Source organism: Humulus lupulus, chromosome 4, assembly GCF_963169125.1.
Source record: "Humulus lupulus chromosome 4, drHumLupu1.1, whole genome shotgun sequence".
NCBI lineage: Eukaryota > Viridiplantae > Streptophyta > Magnoliopsida > Rosales > Cannabaceae > Humulus > Humulus lupulus.
Window position 1 is genome coordinate 107,597,002 of NC_084796.1, and position 13,400 is coordinate 107,610,401.

Sequence of the window (13,400 nt, forward strand, 5' to 3'; positions counted from 1 at the left end):
TCACCTGAACCAAAGTATGTTAACTCAATCTGTTGAGTTACAACCTTTCATGTCCAATTATCTTACTTGTAGTCTAACGTGGTCCACTCTAGTGATCCACTCCTATACAATATTACCTTTCAATATAAGAATATCAGATCTTACTATCCATTTAAACTTCTTGATTACAATAAGCTTAAGGAGGTAGTACAATGTTCCTTTAGGATCTCCCCCTCAACACCAGGTTCCATCGGATCACTCATCCGATCCTCATTTCTTAATTCATATTACGATGGTAGGATTCTTAACCATTCTCACAAGATCCTCTTCCTGAATTTCATTGCCTATCAAGGCATATACCTATCCACAACCCATCACCGGCGCCATATCAATCCCAACTGTTACCTTATCTGACCTTGCTATAATCCATGGCGTACTATCCAACCGACATAGACCATCCCAAGTAAGAGATCAGCTTCCAAATTAATTTTTTTTCCTCTTGTACAGTCAAGGATTTCTAGTACGAATTACCCAGTAAGTCTCACTAGATCCTGGTCTCAGGGTTATTCCTCTACAAATGACCAAGCGCTCAAATCTCTTACGCTTATGCCTTCACTGTCAACTAGGTGTTCCATGTATAATGACCATGATCCCATTCTTTTACCTACCATAAGGCTCCAACCATCGTCTCTTCAATCTATATCTGGGCTCGTCTCAAACTTGATGAACTGCTTACAGTTTCATGTTGTAACGCCCTACTACCTTAGAGCCGTTACTAAGTGAGTTTAAAACAGAAATTGTGCATTTCATTGACTCAAAGTGGTTTCTAAAACCAAAAGTGTGATTAAACCAGAGTTTAATGCTGTATTCTTTTAAAATGTTTAACTTCATTGAAAACGTTAGATATAAAACATCTGGGATCTCAAAATAAGGTTTACAAAACATTTACATCTCAAAAATAGATTTACAACAGGTTTGACTATCAAAAGAATGAGCTAATACAGCCATTTACAAAAAAAGCTCCCAACCAAAGCAGTCGGGCAGACCGAACATGTACGCGCCGCCCCCACGCTCTCCATACTCATGGCCGGTTGACAGACTCCTTGCTTTTACCTGCCACACAGAGCACCCGTGAGCCGAAGCCCAGCAAGAAAACCCAAATAGCACATAACATATGCAATAATAATATTACTGGCATAATTTACTGATAAATAAGAAAATCATCGATTTAAACAAGCACGGCCATGCCGCCCCCGAGGCCTTACCAAAGCTTGGGGTCTCGGTCATTACCGTAGGATAACTCATGTATCCCTTGGGTCCCACCCTCGCTATAGCATCCCATGTGCTGAGCGTTGCTTCTGGCCCCACTGCCGTACCCGGCCCTTGCCGCTCCCGGTCTTGCCGTTCATTCAATTACAAACACACATATCATACATTCAAACATACAATAGTTTATCTAAGATTACACATTTGCACACAATTCAAGCTAGGGCCGTGCCCTACAATCACACAATGGGCCCATGCCCTAATCTCGGGTGTTACGGTTTTCTTACCTGTAATCCGTGCTTTCCGATGCACCACGGTCACGAGCACGGTCCTCTAGCACGAGCCTCTCCGAAATCCTAGTCACAACACACATAAAACACTTTTAATACTAACCAAACCCAAAACCACTTCCCGGGACCAATCCCGCATTCTCGGGACCTCTAAAACCTTAAAACAACACCCCGGAGGCATCCCCCGAACCCCCGGAGCTAAGACCTAAAATTGCCAAAAAAGCTATCCTGAAAATTGCCTTGTGCCGCGGCACCACATCCTTGTGCCGCGGCACCCATCAGACAGAAGCTCCCTTGCCGCGGCACACAAAAACCTTGCCGCGGCACACCTTCGCAGACCCAGAATTCTGGGTTTTTCCTGCAATTTTTCCCGAGGTTTAACCTCTCCAAATCACCCCAAACCAAAACCTAAACCCCAAAACTCAAATCCAAACCTCATATGAACAATCTAACACCCCATAAACACTAGAATCAAATCCAAAACATCAACCCACACAAGATCCACTCCTATGATTTCAAATTTCAGCAACTAACCCCAAAACCCAACAATGTTTAGCTTAGGCATTTAAATTCCATAAATCAAAACAAAAATCCATATTTAGATATGTATAAAACCTTTACCTCAAATGAAGAACCCACACAAGTTCTTGATCCCCTCCTAGACTCCCACTTCTCCTTCTCTTCTTCTTCTTCTTCTTGCTTGCCCTAGCCTTTTTCTCCTCTTCTTTCCTTCTCTTCTAATTTTATCAAGACACTAAATGAGCCAATGCCCAAACCGTACACCCCATATACCCAGCTGAAACTTGCCTATTTGCCTTGCCAAAAGACCAATTTACCCTTCCTAATAATCCCTCCTTAGCTAAACCTTCAAGGGCACTTAAGTCATTACACTTTCATTTCAATTCTACCACTTTCTATCTTAAAACTTGTTACCCACAGCAGTTACAAATGGTTACCCAATCACCAATAACTAACCACTAAATCTCAACTCAACTTATAAGATTCCCGAAGTACCCCTAGGCTCCTCCCGAGCCGGGTACAACATCCCGTTGTGACTTTTAAACTAATTGGCTCACTAGGACCGTCTCGATGCGTGCATCCTGATAAAAACACCACCTCACGTGGCACAATTCACATAGTACAATTATCACAGATATGCCCTAACATGGCCAAATTACAATCATGCTCATTATAAGACAATCAGGTCTACATGCATACTAATTCACATAGCCATGCATCTCAAATAATCAATTAGTCATATAACGTGCATTAAATGATAATCATGCATAAAACTCAATAGAAACACACACCAAATCCCATCATGCCCTCCAGGCACACTACTCCAGGCCCTTAAGCCTTAACACTGAATTTGGGTCGTTACACATGTTCTTAAGCAAAGCCAAGGTCCTTTACACTACTCTTCTGTAACCATCCATTACATGCAGATTCCTATACCACAGGGTGCCAATCAACCCTTATTCTCTCTTCTGAAAATATGATACAAAGTTGTCCATTCAGTCTACCCTTAGGTTCTTCTGTCGTTCTCATCTCTGGTGTGGCTATACTCCAAAGATACTTATGTAGTATGACATGTTCACCAATCTCGTTGTACCTCTTATCCCTCAAGTGTTCTTCAGTAACTTCTTTGTGGCTTCTGCTTAAATTCCTTCATACTTGATCCCTTCTCTTCCTGTAGCATGACCTTGAATATCCTTGAAGAAATGAAATGGATACCTTCTGAAACCTTACCTGTGACCCTGCTGCTTCAGTCTTAGTATCATCAGTGTAGTAGTCGTCCGCATTCTGCTTCTAACTGGGAAGTAGATCAACATATCTCTAACGAACCTGAATATGCCTCATCCCTACAGTCCCTATAATCTCTGCTTGTTGAACTTACCTGTGTTACTGAAGCTTAAGTCAGTTAAGAACCTTTACAGATAATCCATCACACCCCGCTGGGTACAAGTTATAATTCCTGAAATGTCTCTTTCCTTGATCCTCAGCTGGTAATAACCAGATCAAAGATCAATTCCTGGAGGCATTGTCCTGTCTTGTGACCAGGCATTTAAACTCTTCATCCTTAATATGCGATGTCAACGAATCCCATGATACGATGCTCCGTCTAATCCATCCCTAAACCAGATACTTCTTCAACTAAACAAGTAATTCTTTCTACCAAACTAATATCATTTTCCATACTGTCCTTGATAACAAATTTGTCCATAGCTGAATCCTGAAGCGTACCCAACAACTCCTTACATACTCATCTGAATCACTACCAACCACTTCAGTTTCCATTCAGTCCAACTTATATCCATGGTTTTCTCTTAACAAATTAACTCTTACTCGGGCTCATAACAAGGCTCTCATATGATAGGCTCAATCATTTTCACTATGAACCCCCTTTACCACCTGTATTATAATTCTTCTTTAAGGAGTTTCTGATTCATCCCCAACAAGCACTAATATCTCAAGCCCCTCGTACAATAGCCTTGAGACATAAACTTCACATCTGAACCTTTCCTGAGAGATACGCAACACTGACCTCTTTTCGCTCATTATATAACCAAAAAAATGTGAACTATCAAGTCAACTGGTCACCTCCGAGGAGCTAGCCTCGGACTTCGAATGTAACATGACATTCTAGTGTCCCATTCTCTAATACTCGGCAACCCCCAATCCAACCTAACGTGCTGAACCATTCCATGTAGATCACATGTCCTTACCTGACGACTCCCTAGATGGCGTCTCCTGCTTTCAGTGCATACCAAATAATTTCACTAGATCTCATCACCGTCCTGACGGCTAATCTGCAAACTAGACCCCTTCTTGTCAAAACCAAGAGCCATAGAACTGTCAGGGGTCCTTCTATTCCGATTACCAAGAATCTGTCCTTACTAATTTCCAACAATGGGAATACTGTCGTTTGCATCTCTTGCCCTACGACATTCACGCTCTATACCTCATTCCTTATACCTTAAGTAACATGGCCCTCCCTGCTGCCCAAGCACAAATAAACATCTCGTGCACTGGAGCAGCCCTGATGCTCTGGGCCATCCCAGAGAATAATCCTTAAATGAGTCATCATTTCCGGCTACATCTGCTTATATCAACTTCCAAAGCAGATTGACTAACTCTCCAGACTTGTTGACATACTTTGTCATTTTCTTACCATTCCAAACCGAGTTCATAAACTCATTAGTCTCCATAGCTCAGACTACATCCTCACAACCACTTTGTTAAATCATTGCCTAAATTCCTCTCAGCCCATTATGACAACATTTTGGGTTTGAGTATCACTTTCGACATCCTTCTGCCACAACTACATAGCATAATCACTCTGTCACGACCTATCATCTTTGTAATACCGAGGATGGAACGACCTATCATCTTTGTAATACCGAGGATGGAATTAGCTATGCCAATCCAATAATCAATTCTTGAGCAAATCCAAAATTTTCTCAAAACCAGGGAATAATGCTTCTAAATCCTTCCATACAGTAATTCTTATCTATTTCCACCCTCAGGTTAAACCAACACTGATACCCTTACCGTCAAGGTATACAAAGCAGCTTTTCCCTCAACAAAACCTGCTATTTCACCCATCTAATCTCTTCTATCAGATCTCTCAGCCTTACTCACATACCAGCGAATGCCTGCTGTGACTTTCAGAGGCAGATGAAGGATTCCAACCCTAGCTATCATCTGCAACCCTCACTAAAACAATACTAGGTCCAATTAACCATTCTGAGCACATACAATTTGAATCAGTCGGCCATCACCGACTAAACCCCTCAGCCCTAATGTTCATATCCAAAACCATCCCACGGGCAGGTCCAAACACCCACAATAATCATACACACATAAAGCATATCAAACACCAACCTATATTATTACGCATTGGTTATCAAATTTCATTGCTATTAAATACAATCATATTCATCATGCTTTCCACATATCAATAAGAAGATAAGGCATACAAGTTCAATCTAAACAATTAACCGCATGCAATCGATATGCAAATCATTATTCAAATATTCATCCACATGCGATAGCAATGCTAATCAGCACACCTCAATATCATCACACAACAGTAAAGGGCCAGGCCCTATCAGAATCTCATGCTCCCTATTAAGCATATAAATTAATGCATTCATATTTCATTCAAGCACTTAAGCATATAATATCATGTATTCAATTACAAAACCTGAGTCGAGCTTGTCTTTAGCGGTGAGTGTACATGTCCAGCTAGTCTTCAGGAACCTTTAAACCTAGACCGCTATGATACCAAGTTGTAATGCCCTGGGTAACCAAGGCCGTTACACTTTGTGTTTTAAATCGTTCAAGACTTTCTAATCAAGTCATTCAAATAAAAATGTGAATCTAAAGTCATGAATAGGTTAGGATTAAAAGATTTTGGTTATAAATAAATCGTTTTCATTAAAATGAAAGTTTAGTTCATGGGATCCCAAAACAGGGTTTAGAGGACATATTTACAAAATTTCCAAAAATTATAAATAAACAAGGCCACTCTAATGGAAAAATACACATTTTAGGTTTCCATCCCTGTACAATCCCTCGACCGTGGCAGTCGAGCACTTAATAATGTATACCTCACCCGCAGAGCTCTTCAACCCATGGTTGAACCATCTTACCCTTGCCTTTACCTGCACCACGTAGCACCCGTGAGCAAAGGCCCAGCCAGAAAATGATAACATCACAGCATGATCAATATCAATAACCAAATAATTCATAAAGCATAACCAGATATTCAGCAGTCCATAGCATTCACATAACCAGTGATAACAATTGACAAATCAATAATCTATCATTCATGTATTCAGCATATCATATTCATCAAATTAACAACAATAGATATATCATACAATAGCTAGGATTGATGTCCGTAGGTCGCACCCTCTGTTTAACCCACTGTCTTTCGCTCACTTAGGCCGAGCCCAGTGTTCAACCCACTAACTCTGGCTCGCTTAGGCCAAGCCCAGTGATTATTTAATTAACCTTAGCTACTAGTAGCCGAGCCGCATCCTTGAGCGCCAATATTAAATTCGACAATCTTAGGCCGTTTATCTCATGTCCACATGGCATATTACCATCATATGACATTGCATACAAGTATAGGGAACTCTTAGTCCCAACATAACCACTTAACCGGGTGTAGTTTTCTTACCTTTAATTCCGAGTGCTTTAGTTACTATGAACGGTCCTCGAGAATGATCCCGCTCTGAGCCTTGGCGTACACCTAGTCACAATCCATAAATGATACTTAAATAGGTTGGAATTCCAAAGGACAATCTCAAGACCAAATTCAAACTCTCAGGACCCCAAGTTCCACCAAACGAGGTGGTGAACTCATTTCCTGAGCCCCCAAGCGAAAACCCTAAGAAAAAATCCAAAAACCAATTTCAGGAGGCTGAGGAGCGCTACAGTGCTACAAGGTGGGTGCTACAACACTATTGATAGAAACCCAGAAACCCCAGAAAACACAGCCTAGCGCTGTAGCGCTCCCAACCTAGCCCTACAACGCTAGTACCAGAAATGCAAATTTTTGGGTTTTCTTTATTCGAACCTTCCAAAGTCAAAACTCCAAATACTCACTCCAATCATCATCCAAACTCAAAATTGAGCCCATAAACTACTATAGCTCACCAAATACAACCTAACAACATCAAAACTTTGCTAACAATCTCACCAAAACACAAAAATCAAAACTGAGCTTTGAAGCTCAAGAACCCTAACTAAAAACCAGAAAACTTCTCAGAATTTCATCCAACAAAGTTCCAATTCAACTCCAAACTTGCTATGAATTTAGAATTAGCCACATACCGTAATCATCAACCTTATAAACAATTAAACCAGAGTCAATACCCCAAATCAGTAGGAATCACCATTCAATTCAATCACAAAAATGACACTATAATACCCAAGTTAATATCCAATTCAGCAGCAAAACTCTACCCAACAATCAAAATCCTCTAACAAGAACAGGGAGAAGAACTTACCCCAAATTGAAGCCCAATTTCCTAGCAAAATCCTTGCACCACTTAAGCTTAGTTCCCTGAAGTCTCCTCTATTTTTTCCCAGCTCAAACTCCCAATGAAGAACCAGCCTTAACCTTGACTTCTCCAAGCTTCCACTTTCTTCTTCAGCTCAAGACTTCAATCACCCAAAGAGAGAAAAGAGCAAACCGAATGATACAGAAAATAACCCCTGTTTTTACTTTAGCTTCTACCCTTCTACATCCATCTATTTGGTTCATGTATATCCTAAGGTCAAATGTCCAAAATGCCCCCAAGCCTAATTTATTTCCTTAACAGCCACTAATAGTAAAAGTATCATTTCATTCCCAATTCCCACTAATTCCTCAGATGTTCCTATTAACTATCAATTAATCTCGTCATCCAATTAATTACAAATTATTTACCCAATGTCTAATAATCCCCGATATATTTTCCCAATTCCCGAAAATACCCCCAGGCTCCCCTGAGCCGGGTATAAATCTCCGCCATGACTATTTTGCCATTCTGCTCACTAGGACCGTCTCGAGCCACATGCTGCAGATATATCCACATAATAATGTGGTCTCAACAATTTATCGCATATAATTACATTTTATGCCCTCAAAAGGCCAAAATTACGATTATGCCCTTATAAACTAAACAGGGCCCACATGCATATTAATTCTCATAAACATGCATCTCACATATACATATATTTATATAATCATGCATGCCACATAATAAATTTATTCATTTAATCACATAAATACCAAATATGCCCTCCCGGCACACTAATCAAGGCCCTTAAGCCTTATTAGTAATTTTGGGTCCTTACAGCTGCTCAAGAAGGCGAGTAGGCCGCCAAAGCTGCCTTGGTGGCTACTCAAAAGAGTGAGCATGATGCCAAGGCTCCTCTCGCCTCATCCCAAGAAAGCGAGTAGGTCGCAAAGACTGCATTTTCTGCCCTCCGAGCTTAAACTACACAACTTCAGGCTGAGGTTGATGAAGCCAAAGCAAAACTGCTCGTGGCCGAGGCTGCAGTCAAAGAAGAAAAGGCACCCTCATTGTCGTCCATGGAAGAGATGCTATACCAGTACTGGGCCTTCAAACCGAATGGGAACTTCTCTTTCATGGAACCTGGGTTGTGGGATCGGTACCTTGCTAAATTAAAGGCTCTGATTTTGCATGAACCGTCAGAGACTGGGGAAGCTTCCGTAGCAGCCGAGGGGGATGGCGAGGAGGTCACATCTTTAGAGCAAGCTGGTGGAGCTCAGTGATACCCCTTTGTTTGTATTTGTTTATAATTACTTAACAATTTATTTTATTAAACAATTTCCTTCGGGCTCAGTTTGAGGTTTTTCTCCTCGGGATAATTCAATATACATCTAACTTTTCAATCCATTTATCTCTCCTTTACTATCTCTCATGTTTACGAATCCTTATTTGTACATTCGAGATTTTACCAATCAATTTTTTGACCGGGATAGATATTTTGAGCTTAGTTATATCCAAGTTTTGTGTGCTGATTTGTATCATACATGTTAAGAGTCAGGCCTTGAACCCAGTTATATTCGGGGTTTTTAATTTATTTAAACTTGGTTCGTGCTAGGTTTATTGATAACACGAGCTTTAACAAGCCCTTGATATTAAACAATTTTCCCAACTTCTAAATTTTGAACCTGGTTATGTCGAGGATTTTAAATGATTTCAACTTAGTTCGCGCTAGGTTTATTGAAAACTCGAGCTCTTAAAAAGTTGTTGAATAATCAATTTTTCCAAGCCTCTAAGTTTTGGACCTGGTTACGTCCAGGATTTTAAATGTTTTCAACTTAGTTCAGGCTAGGTTTATTGAAAACTCGAGCTCTTAAAAAGTTGTCGAATAATCAATTTTTCCAAGCCTCTATGTTTTGGACCTAGTTACGTCCAGGATTTTAAATCAACTTACCAAGCAAGATTAATTTTTCAAAACTCGGGTTATATGCCCCCCAAGTAACTAGAATGTAGAAACTTTCTTGGTTGCTTTTACAAAACTGGAACATGAACTCATACTATCTTAAATATTATTTAATAGTCCACCTATTATTTAATAAAATGGCTTTTATAAATAAGCCTTACATTGATGGTGGTGTACTGATAATATTTTTTCAAATGTAGGGCGTTTCAGGTCCGTGGGACTACTTCCCCATTCAGCCGAGCTATCTTGAAAGTTCCTTCTCGCAAAACCTCAATGACCTGATATGGTCCCTCCCAATTCGGGCCTGTTATCCATATTTCCGGATAGCGTTTAGATTGATGTCCTCGGGGAAGCATAATTATCGATGTCTTTCACGGTAGGTGACCAGAGCTCGCGGATGGACATAAAGGTTTCGCCTCTCCTGTGTAGTATCCGGATTACTCTTCCAAGCAAGCACAACACGGAAACCCGTCGACTCTCCCGCACTCCCGAAGGATACCCCTCGGGGAGGCCCCTTCCAGGAGAGGCTCTTCGAGTGGTCTCCGCGGAAACAGTTCCGTGCCTCGCACAGAACAAAACCGAACGGTCGAGTCCAGGAGAAGGCATATTTGGAACGATATCCGTCTGACACAGGATCCCGCCTGACACGCCCGTCAGGTCAAAGCCGCACACATCCCAGCACGCCTAAGGGTACCTTTTTGCCTACTGTTCCGATGACAACTTGGAAAAGACGGCTGACTTTGTGTGTTCCCCATACTTTCACGTAAATATACCCACATAAAGTCTTGTAGCCATGCTACTACAGTAATTGTATCCCCTATTTATGGCTGGTGTAATTAAGACTCAGGTACGTAGAGAAAAACCCTAATCCGAAACCCTAGCTATAAAGACCCCTTCATTTTACAAGAAGAGGGACGACCAACAAATCACATAGCAAAAACTCTACTAAAATCTCTCTAGCTTCATCTTCTTCAAGAGAACCCGAGAGAAACACTGTGAGTGTGTGAAGTTCTTGTGCACCAGCCATCTTACTGTAACCTTTTCCAAGTATAATAACATCGACTCGTGGACTAGGGCTTGTTAACGCCTGAACCACGTAAAAACACTGTTTGTTTAGTTACATTTCAGCATTTCTACAGTTCTTATCTTTTTATTATTCTGTTTATATTCGTTTCCGAAAAACTCGGTAAACATTTTGGTGCTTTCATTGAGAGCTGTAGGAAGTTGTTAGTCAGCTCTTTTTCTGTGTACGTTTTTTGTATTCACTTCGTGCTAAAGAGATGGTGACTACGAGAAAATCCGCTGTTGACAAAAATGCTACGGTCAACCCCGATACCGTGATGGAAGATGTGGTGCAAAGCGAACCCTTGGACTACCAAGGTGAAGACCCGACATCCCGCCAGGATCGGGTCAGTACCGAAGATACAACATACTTAGAAGACGAAGAAGAGTATGTCCAAGACGGTTATTACAAGGACGGCAGCTACTATAGGAAGGACCCAGAACTGGTCCAAGTAGCCGAAGAACTGGTGGCCACCAAGGCCAAGCTTGCTGAGCAGGAGCGCGTCTCCGAAAGAATGCAACGCATGATGGAGCGCCTCCAAAGTAAGTTCGGAGACCTAGGCGACTTGGACGAGGATGCCTCTGTTTTAGGTGGTGCTGATGCCCCCATGCCGGATCCAGCCGCCGCTGGACCATCCAAAGCCGCCCCTAACAAGGGCAAAGAAAAAGTTGGAGAGCCTGTGCGCGCTGACGCCCCTGCACCTCCTAAAGGCGTGATTCACCAGGCCGACTGCCCCCCCCCCCCCCCCCCGCGCAGAAGGTCTCTGGCGCTCCTAAGCCCAGACGTCCTTCAGCCCCAAGGGGGCACTCTGTGCCTAAAGGGCCCAATGCTAAGGCACCCAGGCCTAGTGGAAGGAACAACCGCCCCAGTGATTCCGTCAACCAGGACGGTCGGGCTGCGAACTCGCACTCCGAGGATAGCTGGTCCACGGTGGACCTAAGAAGAAGGTTGGAGGCCAAGTATGAAAAGGCCAAAGGAGAAAAGGCCCGGCCTCGCGGAGATGACCTCCGAAATCATATTAATGACAAGCTCCGGGGACGTGACCTCCCGGAGAGTGATACGAAGAGGCTCGAGGAACAGATTGCTGCCTTGACCAAGCTGGTCCGGAAGCAAAGTGGGGCCCTGTCAGACTCTGAGGATGAAGACCCGGAACCATGTATTCGGAGGATCGCGGAAACGTCCCTCCCGGATAACTTCAAAATGCCTCACATAGAATTATATGATGGGAGGACAGACCCGCGTACCCACCTAGCTAAATACAATAAAATGATGCAAGTGGCGCGTGTCAGTGAGGACGCCAAATTCATGTGCTTCTCACTCACCCTTACCAAGTCCGCGGAGGACTGGTGGAAAAGATTAGCTCCCGGATCGATCCACAGTTGGAAGGAGCTACAGTCCGCGTTTAGGAGGCAGTTTATTGCTGCCCGCGACCACGACATGGAGGTTGGTTCCTTAACCAACATCAAGCAGCAACCCACTGAGAACCTCAAAGCTTTCATTCAGAGAATGATGGAAGCTGCTGCAAAAACCAAGGTCAGCGATGACATGAAGCTGATCGCCCTTCAATCGGGCCTTACTGTCGGCTCCCTGCTATGGGGGGAAATGCAAAGGAGGCGGGCAGAAACGCTGTCCGAATTCATGTCAAAAGCTCAGGGAATCATCAACCTTGAGGATGCCTACCAGCAGACCTTTGGAGTTCCCCCGGCTCCAACGCCTTCCGTGACTGCGCCGAGCTTTGCTTCGCAAGCTCCCGCACCAGCCCTCACGCTTCCAGGAGCCCGATTCACTCCAAGTGTGTATGGGCCTTCCGCGTCTGCTCAGACGCCGAGTCAAACCCATTTCTCTGGGTACGGAGCAGTATAAACCGGATGTAGTATCGCTCTTGGCATGCCGCAGCCGCAAGCGGAAGCCCCAGAACGAAATTTGAGCCAATCGCGGAGCAAACGAAGCGGAAGAAACTCCAACCGGGGAGACCATTCAAAGAAACCCCGGAAGGACTATGAGCCCAAGTTCACGGAATATACCAGTTTGATAGACTCGCGAGAGAATGTCTATCGGGCGACCTGTAATATGGTCAACTACAGGAAGCCCCCGAAAGTGTCTCACGGAGGAAGGCGTCCGCGAGACTCCAATAAGAGGTGTGAGTTCCACGGAGACGTGGGGCACACCACGAATGAGTGCCTTCAGCTGAAGGATGAGATCGAGTCCCTGACAAGAGCGGGACACCTCGGTCAGTGGGTGAGGATACCCATTATCTATCCCGGACAGGGGGTAGTTCACGGAGCTGCATATTCCCCGGGACAAAGGGGGACCGCTAGCGCTCCTGGAGCCGGTCACCCCCAAGCTCCCGGGTCTCAGTTCCCAGCACTTCCTGCTCCACCCGCTCCGGCGCCCATTGCCTTGTTGGCTCCAGGACCAGGAAACCCATATCCGCCCGGCCTTGCTCTGCCACCCGTTGACGGACACGTCGCCACCATTTCCGGAGGACCACACCTTGCCGGAAGTACCCGCAACTCCCAGAAGAGGTACTTGAGGGAGTTAGAGCACGCCGAGGAGATGTGCGCCTTGGTCCAATCACCTGCTCAACTTCCCATCACCTTCACGGAGGACGATGCTCGACATGTGCACTTCCCCCACAACGATCCCCTCGTGGTGGAAGCCCAGATTGCCAATAAGAAGGTCTCACGGATCTTGGTCGATAACGGAAGCTCCGTGAACATCCTCTTCAAAGCGGCCTTCCGCGCGATCGGATTGACCGAGACGGACCTGGCCCCATGCCCCATCCAGCTTCAAGGTTTCAATGGGGACGCACTCATGCCATTAGGCAAAAT